At 42.7% G+C, this 6,000-nt stretch overlaps 1 protein-coding gene across 1 annotated transcript in view; it reads right to left on the reverse strand.

Moving 5' to 3' along the window:
* CNOT8 (CCR4-NOT transcription complex subunit 8) overlaps positions 1–1,979 on the reverse strand; it is a 29,597-nt gene extending 27,618 nt beyond the window's left edge. The window contains exon 1 of the mRNA XM_018571110.1: positions 1,969–1,979. The gene's annotated coding sequence lies outside the window, so the exon portion shown is untranslated. The remainder of the gene's footprint in view (positions 1–1,968) is intronic.
* Between the last annotated feature and the right edge of the window lie 4,021 nt (positions 1,980–6,000).

A 6,000-nucleotide genomic window follows, 5' to 3' on the forward strand; every position in this document is an offset into this window, starting at 1 on the left:
AGCCTGGCAAACACGGCGTGGGTTCCGGGCTTGGGGGGCACTTTACCGGCCTATATAGGCGATCTGGAGGCAGCAGAAGCCGCCAGAATTGCCTCTGTTGTAAAGCCAGCAGCCGGCTTTACCAAGGTAAACAGAGCTTTAGCTGCTGGGAGTCTGTTTACAGGGCCGTGCTGTCACTGACATACTATGTACATCAGTGGATACAAAGGGGTTAAACATGTATCCTGTGCAAATAGAGGCAAAAATTCATGTTTGTAGTATATTTCTTTTCAGGTCAAATGTTACATTTAGAAAATACCACATTATGGCCACTAGAGGGAGCTGAGGAGCATGGGAAACAAGCTACTGTATTTATTTCCTATGCTCAGCACCATCCAGGGGCCAAAATACAGTATTTTCTAAACGTTACATTCAACCTAAATATATATACTATTATTATTATACAAGATTCGTATAGCGCCAACAGTTTGCGCTGCGCTTTACAATATAAGGAAGACATTACAATTACAACACATTTCAAGACAATATGGTAAGGAGGGCCCTGCCCCTGAGGGCTTGTGATCTATGAACTTTTGCCTCTATTTCCATAGAACGGATATTCATAGAGATTCCCAGGGTAGATGGCTCTGCAAATTGTTTATTAATAGATCCTCTATTGTTTAGGTATGGCCCACTATTATCAGGAAGCTGGCCCAGAGCAATGGTGAGCAGCGGATGCTGGAGCGAGTGCATGTAGACAAAATAGAGATCATTGCACTGAGATGAAAAGAAGATAAAAAAGGTGAAAACAGTAAAACAAGGTAATTGTTAATGATATACTGAGGGGAATTTATTGAAACCGGAGCAGACAAAATCTGGAGCAGTTGCTCGTAGCAACCAATCATCTTCTTTCTCAGTTTGTTCAGCAAAGCCTTGAACATGAGATAAACTGATTGGTTACTATGGATATCTGCTCCAGATTCTGTTTTAATGTAGATACTGTATATCCCCCTCATAGTGCTTTAGCAAACTATGTGTAATCTAGTTCTGGTTTTGTTCTACTTTAAACTGCAGAATCAGTCTGGACGCAAAATATTCATGGCTGACCAGAACGCGCCTTTAACTGACAGTCTCATGTCATGTTCATGATCTGTTATGTGTGCAATCCATTGTACTGTTGTTAACCATGCATAAATTAATAATCACAGCTCAGTGATGACTTGCTGGTTATCTCAGTGCAGAAACTGAGTACGTTATCATTGGCAGATAGCTGATCTTGCAGAGAACACACTTTGTTATCTCTTATTGTACAGTGCATGTGAAATATTAGACGACCTTGTTTCACAACCATTTCGAAAATATTTTCCATGTATTAACATTGGACTTTTCCCAAGGACGCTGATTGCTGTTTATACCTCTGACCCCAGGCTAAGATACATTTCACTTTCCAACTGTGAAAACATTTTAATAGTTGAAGTGACGGTTCTGTACATGTGTGGTTTAGTTTTAGGGCTCATTCACATGGGAACAGAGGCCCGTACAGTGCGCAGGAGGGCCCGGGAGTCACAGATGTTCCGGCAAGCCTGTGAAAAATCAATGACACCCCGACACACAAATCAGCTGTTGGGTATCCACATGTACAGTCCCTGGACGCGGACACGCATGTACACTACACACATTGTCGTGTATTGGTGCATTGGGTCTATTCACACTAGCAGGCACATATTATGGTGTGTATAACACGTGCTTTAGCATGCACTGCAGTGCGTGGTTACAAGTGCTTGATTTCTTTCTACTTTTTATTAAACATTTTTTGAAAGGAAATTCATTCTACCGTATGTGTAGCAGCACATTGCAATGTATTGTAGTGCACCGTGTTGAAATATAATATATGCCTGGATCATTTTATTGCAACGCACACAAATGCAGCCTATATATGGCCAATAAGGCTCTAGTGAATGCATGTGTGCTGTAAAGGAATATGCTAACAGGTGGAGCGAGCAGAGTGAGCATAAAGATAGCCCCATAAGTTTACTGCTGCTCCTTCATTGTCACATTACAATTTGAGGGCAGGAAGTTGACCATAGAGCTTTGCTTATTTGCAGCAGATAAATTTGTGGTCACCAACCTCGGTTGACTATCTGACAGGGCTGTTGAAGGCCCAGGTCACCACTAGCAAGTTTACCTTCATCTTTGCCATTGTTATCACTCCCTTGCTGCTGTTCATCCTGCTTTAAAACCCCATCTCCAGGCAAACCAAAAAACTACCCTTGCAATGGGACTACTCCCACACTGCAAGGGTTAAGTGCTCTTTTTTGTCTATGAGCTGGAGTAAAGCCCTTTTAGTTACCTGATCCCCACTCCCTCCAGGCTGCTAGACCTGTCCGCACAGGCTCTTCTCCCCTTCACTTTGGCAGTCTAAGGACCAGTGGTGTCATCATGACTAATACAGGCTCCATAGACCTGCATTAGATGTGAGGACTTCAAGGAACAGTCCAAACCAGAGCGGAGGAGAGCGCTGACCACCAGCGGATCGGGGATCGGGTAAGTTGCTTAGAGCTAGGCAACTTCAGCACTCCAGTTTTGGTAGAAACTACAAATTCTGTCATGCCTCTAGGTGTCATACATATCCATGTGCTTCACAACAGCTGGAGTGCCAAGGTTGCCTGCCCTTGACCTAACCCTTGCAGTGCCGGGGTAGCCTCACTACAAGGGTAGTTTTTTGGTTTGCTTGGAGATGGGCTTTAAGTAAGTCTTTTGTACTCTTATTTGTTAGTTATCTCACCTTCAGTTTGAACTTGCTTTCCCACTAGGAGGACTATATGCATGGAGTTTGTATGTCCTTCCTGTATTAATGTGGGTTTTCTCCAGGTCTCATCAGAGCTCCTGACACTTTTTGGTGCACTCCAAGGTTATGACATAATTGGTTCTGTCGGGGTTACATTAGTTCATTAATTCCCGTAGTCAGTATTGGATTTTCATGTGGGCTCCAGTTTCAGATTGTTTTGTTCTTTCGGACAAAGCAACAAATTCCTCAGTTACAAATCTAACTAGCTGACCTTTTCCCTACATTTCCTGTATTCTGGGGGTTTCTTACAATGTCTGAAAGCATTTCATCATGTGAATTTGGCGGCGGGAACTGCCAATGTGCCAGCTGGGCACTGCAAAATAGGCTAAAAGGTTATACACTCATGCCCACGCAGAAATAGTTTCATGGCTCAGTTACAGCATACTCATATTGATTAGGGGTGTGTGCATTTCGTAGCGCCATAAAAACTTGGGTTAAAAATCCATAGGTGTAAAGTTCACCATGCATGTTACAATGTATAAAGATTGTACAGTCAGATTGTAATATGTATGGTAAACATTTTCACTTATGAGCCAGTTGGGATGTGTGATGGTTCTCTGCTGAATGAGAATATAAGATTGCTGGTATTAGTTATGTCTCCATAGCCCATGTTGGGCTGAGTCTGTGTAAGGACTGTTGTAGGTTAGAACTTTGGATGGACTAGAAATGTTTTTCTGTCAAATAATTATTGTAAGAATAAATGTCATGTAAAGGCAGCTAATCATTATGTTTGTAGCCCAAAAGTCCCACCCTGTTGCCATGGTCAAGCCCTGTGAGTAACACCGGGACAGAATTTCCATCAGGTCAGTGAAAAGGTTGGCGATTGTAACAGTAAGACCCCTTTAATACAGACAGCGTCCATTCCGATCAGCAGGGAAACAATGCACAGATCCACTGCTGATTGGAGCAATATGGAACGCATGTCACTCTTCTTCTTTGTCCTTCCATATTAGCTTTATGGGCAGTCGGATGTAAGCCAACATGTGTCTGTTTACATCCGATTACCTCCGATCCGTCATGCTCAGGACCGCAAGAATGGTCTTCCTGCTATTTGGTGCTTCGTGCTATTTCTTCCTGACCTGGGCAGAGTCAGAGGTAACCAGTTGTAAACAGACTCAGGTGCGTTTACATCCAACTCCCCATAGACAGGGGGCCGTAAGTGTAACTCCACTTTTTCTAAAGGAAATACCTCCTCTGGTCATCTATAGACATTGCAAGAGCTGTAGCAGAGTGGAGTGGTGAGCTGGTGAGTCTTCAGGCTATAGTCACATGATCAGACCATTGGTGACAGCAGATAGCCCATCACACTTTAGCCTGATAAAGAAAAAAAAGAAAAAAAAATGCAGGAAAATACATATTGCATATAAAGTAGTTACATAGAATGCAAATAAATTTTGTTTTCATTTCTTCCTGTTTTATAAAATCACAGCTGACTGAATATTGTACTAGAAAAGTCATTTCATTAGGGCTTCTGTACTGTAGCATTTTGTTTTTACATTATCCAAAATTGTTTACAAAATGTATGCTTCAAGGGAGAGTCTGCGCCAGTAAATAAAAACTAAAATTCCCAGTAAAAGATGGCATGTCATACTTACCTGTTCCTAGTCCCATTCTGTGAAACTTTGCTCTCTTGCAGAAAAAAGCCTCTTCTGGGTAGCGATGAGGCGGGGCTTGGTGTGAACCCAGTTCACCCAAACCCGCTCAAAACTGTGACCGCCACCCCGTCCTCCCTACCCAATCTGTTGCTGGAAGGCATATTTACCACGCCAGAGCTATATATCGCAAAGGGGCCAGATATGCCTCCACCGCAACTGCCGACACTGATTGGGCCAAGAGTGCTGGTCAGAGTTTTGAGTGGGCTTTGGCGAACTGGGTTCACACCAAGCACTGGCTCATTTCTACTTCTGGGTTTGCTGGAGGTCCCTCACTCCCCCCCCCGCCAAGCACTCTGATTATATCTTCCGGCCTCTATGTTAGTGTGTCCTGTAGAAATGTAGAGGAGGTAGGCAGGTGAAACCAATGCATGTGGCAGGGAGACAAGGCATCCAACACACCATGAAGTGTGTCAAATGTGAAGACTGCCAGTGATTTTGCTCTATATCAGCATGAAGACTCCTCAAATGAGTGGTGGGACAGGCCATTGTGAATTTTCTTCTTTTATAGGGTTTGAATTTTTATATTCAATGCCAGAGTCGCTTTAAGAGGGCAGAGAGGCAGCGGGCAATAGACTAGGTCACAAAATTATTCTAGGTCTGATTTTAAGCAAAAAGAGCATTCCCAGCAAAGTTTTATTTCGTATTAATAAATAACTCGGGTCTGTCCGGCTGGACATAATTTAACACAGCGTAAAACTCTGAGCTATTTGGTTTCTCTGGTAACAAAAACATTTCTGAGTAAATCCCCTGAACAGCCTGTGAAATCCGTCAATTCTAACCCTCCTCTTCGAGAGCCAATAAATCTTTTCTCTAATTTAGTGCTAACATTAGAAAAAGTGAAGCTGAATCTAGTAATGTTCCTGCAACCCAGTATTAATGAGGACGTGTCATTCAGCATTGCACAATCTCTAAATCACACTTTAGCCTGATAAAGAAATGAAATGCAGTAAATAGCAACCATAAGCTTGTTTTCTGTGCATAAAAAGTTATGAGCTAAGCACAAAACTGCATGTGACCATTCACAGCCAATCACTACTGTGTATTGCATGTTAGAGATCATGTTTAAGATGCAGAAGTACAACCCCAATTCCAAAAATGTTGGGACGCTGTGTAAAATCTACATAAAACAGAATGTTATGATTTGCAAATCTCATAAACCCATATTTTATTCACAAGAGAAAATAGAAAAAATATCAAATGTTACTTTAACCACTTCAAGACCAGGTGTTTAGACCCCCTTCCTGGCCAGGCCATTTTTCAGTGTTCAGCAGTCTCCAAAAAGTTGGGACAGGCCAATTTTTACCACAATGTAGCTTCCCCTTTACTTTTAACAACACTCTGTAAATGTCTGGGAACTGAGGGGACCCGTTGCTGGAGTTTTGGAAGAGGAATGTTGTCCCATTCTTACCTGATATAGGATTCTCACTGCTCAATATCTGAAGATTCCCGAGCGGCAGGGGCGTATCTGACACGAGGCAAACAAGGCGTTTGCCTGGAGCGGCAGATGCAGATTTGCTG

Source organism: Nanorana parkeri, unplaced genomic scaffold (genome assembly GCF_000935625.1).
Source record: "Nanorana parkeri isolate BGI_ZX_2015 unplaced genomic scaffold, ASM93562v1 scaffold1681, whole genome shotgun sequence".
Classification (NCBI taxonomy): domain Eukaryota; kingdom Metazoa; phylum Chordata; class Amphibia; order Anura; family Dicroglossidae; genus Nanorana; species Nanorana parkeri.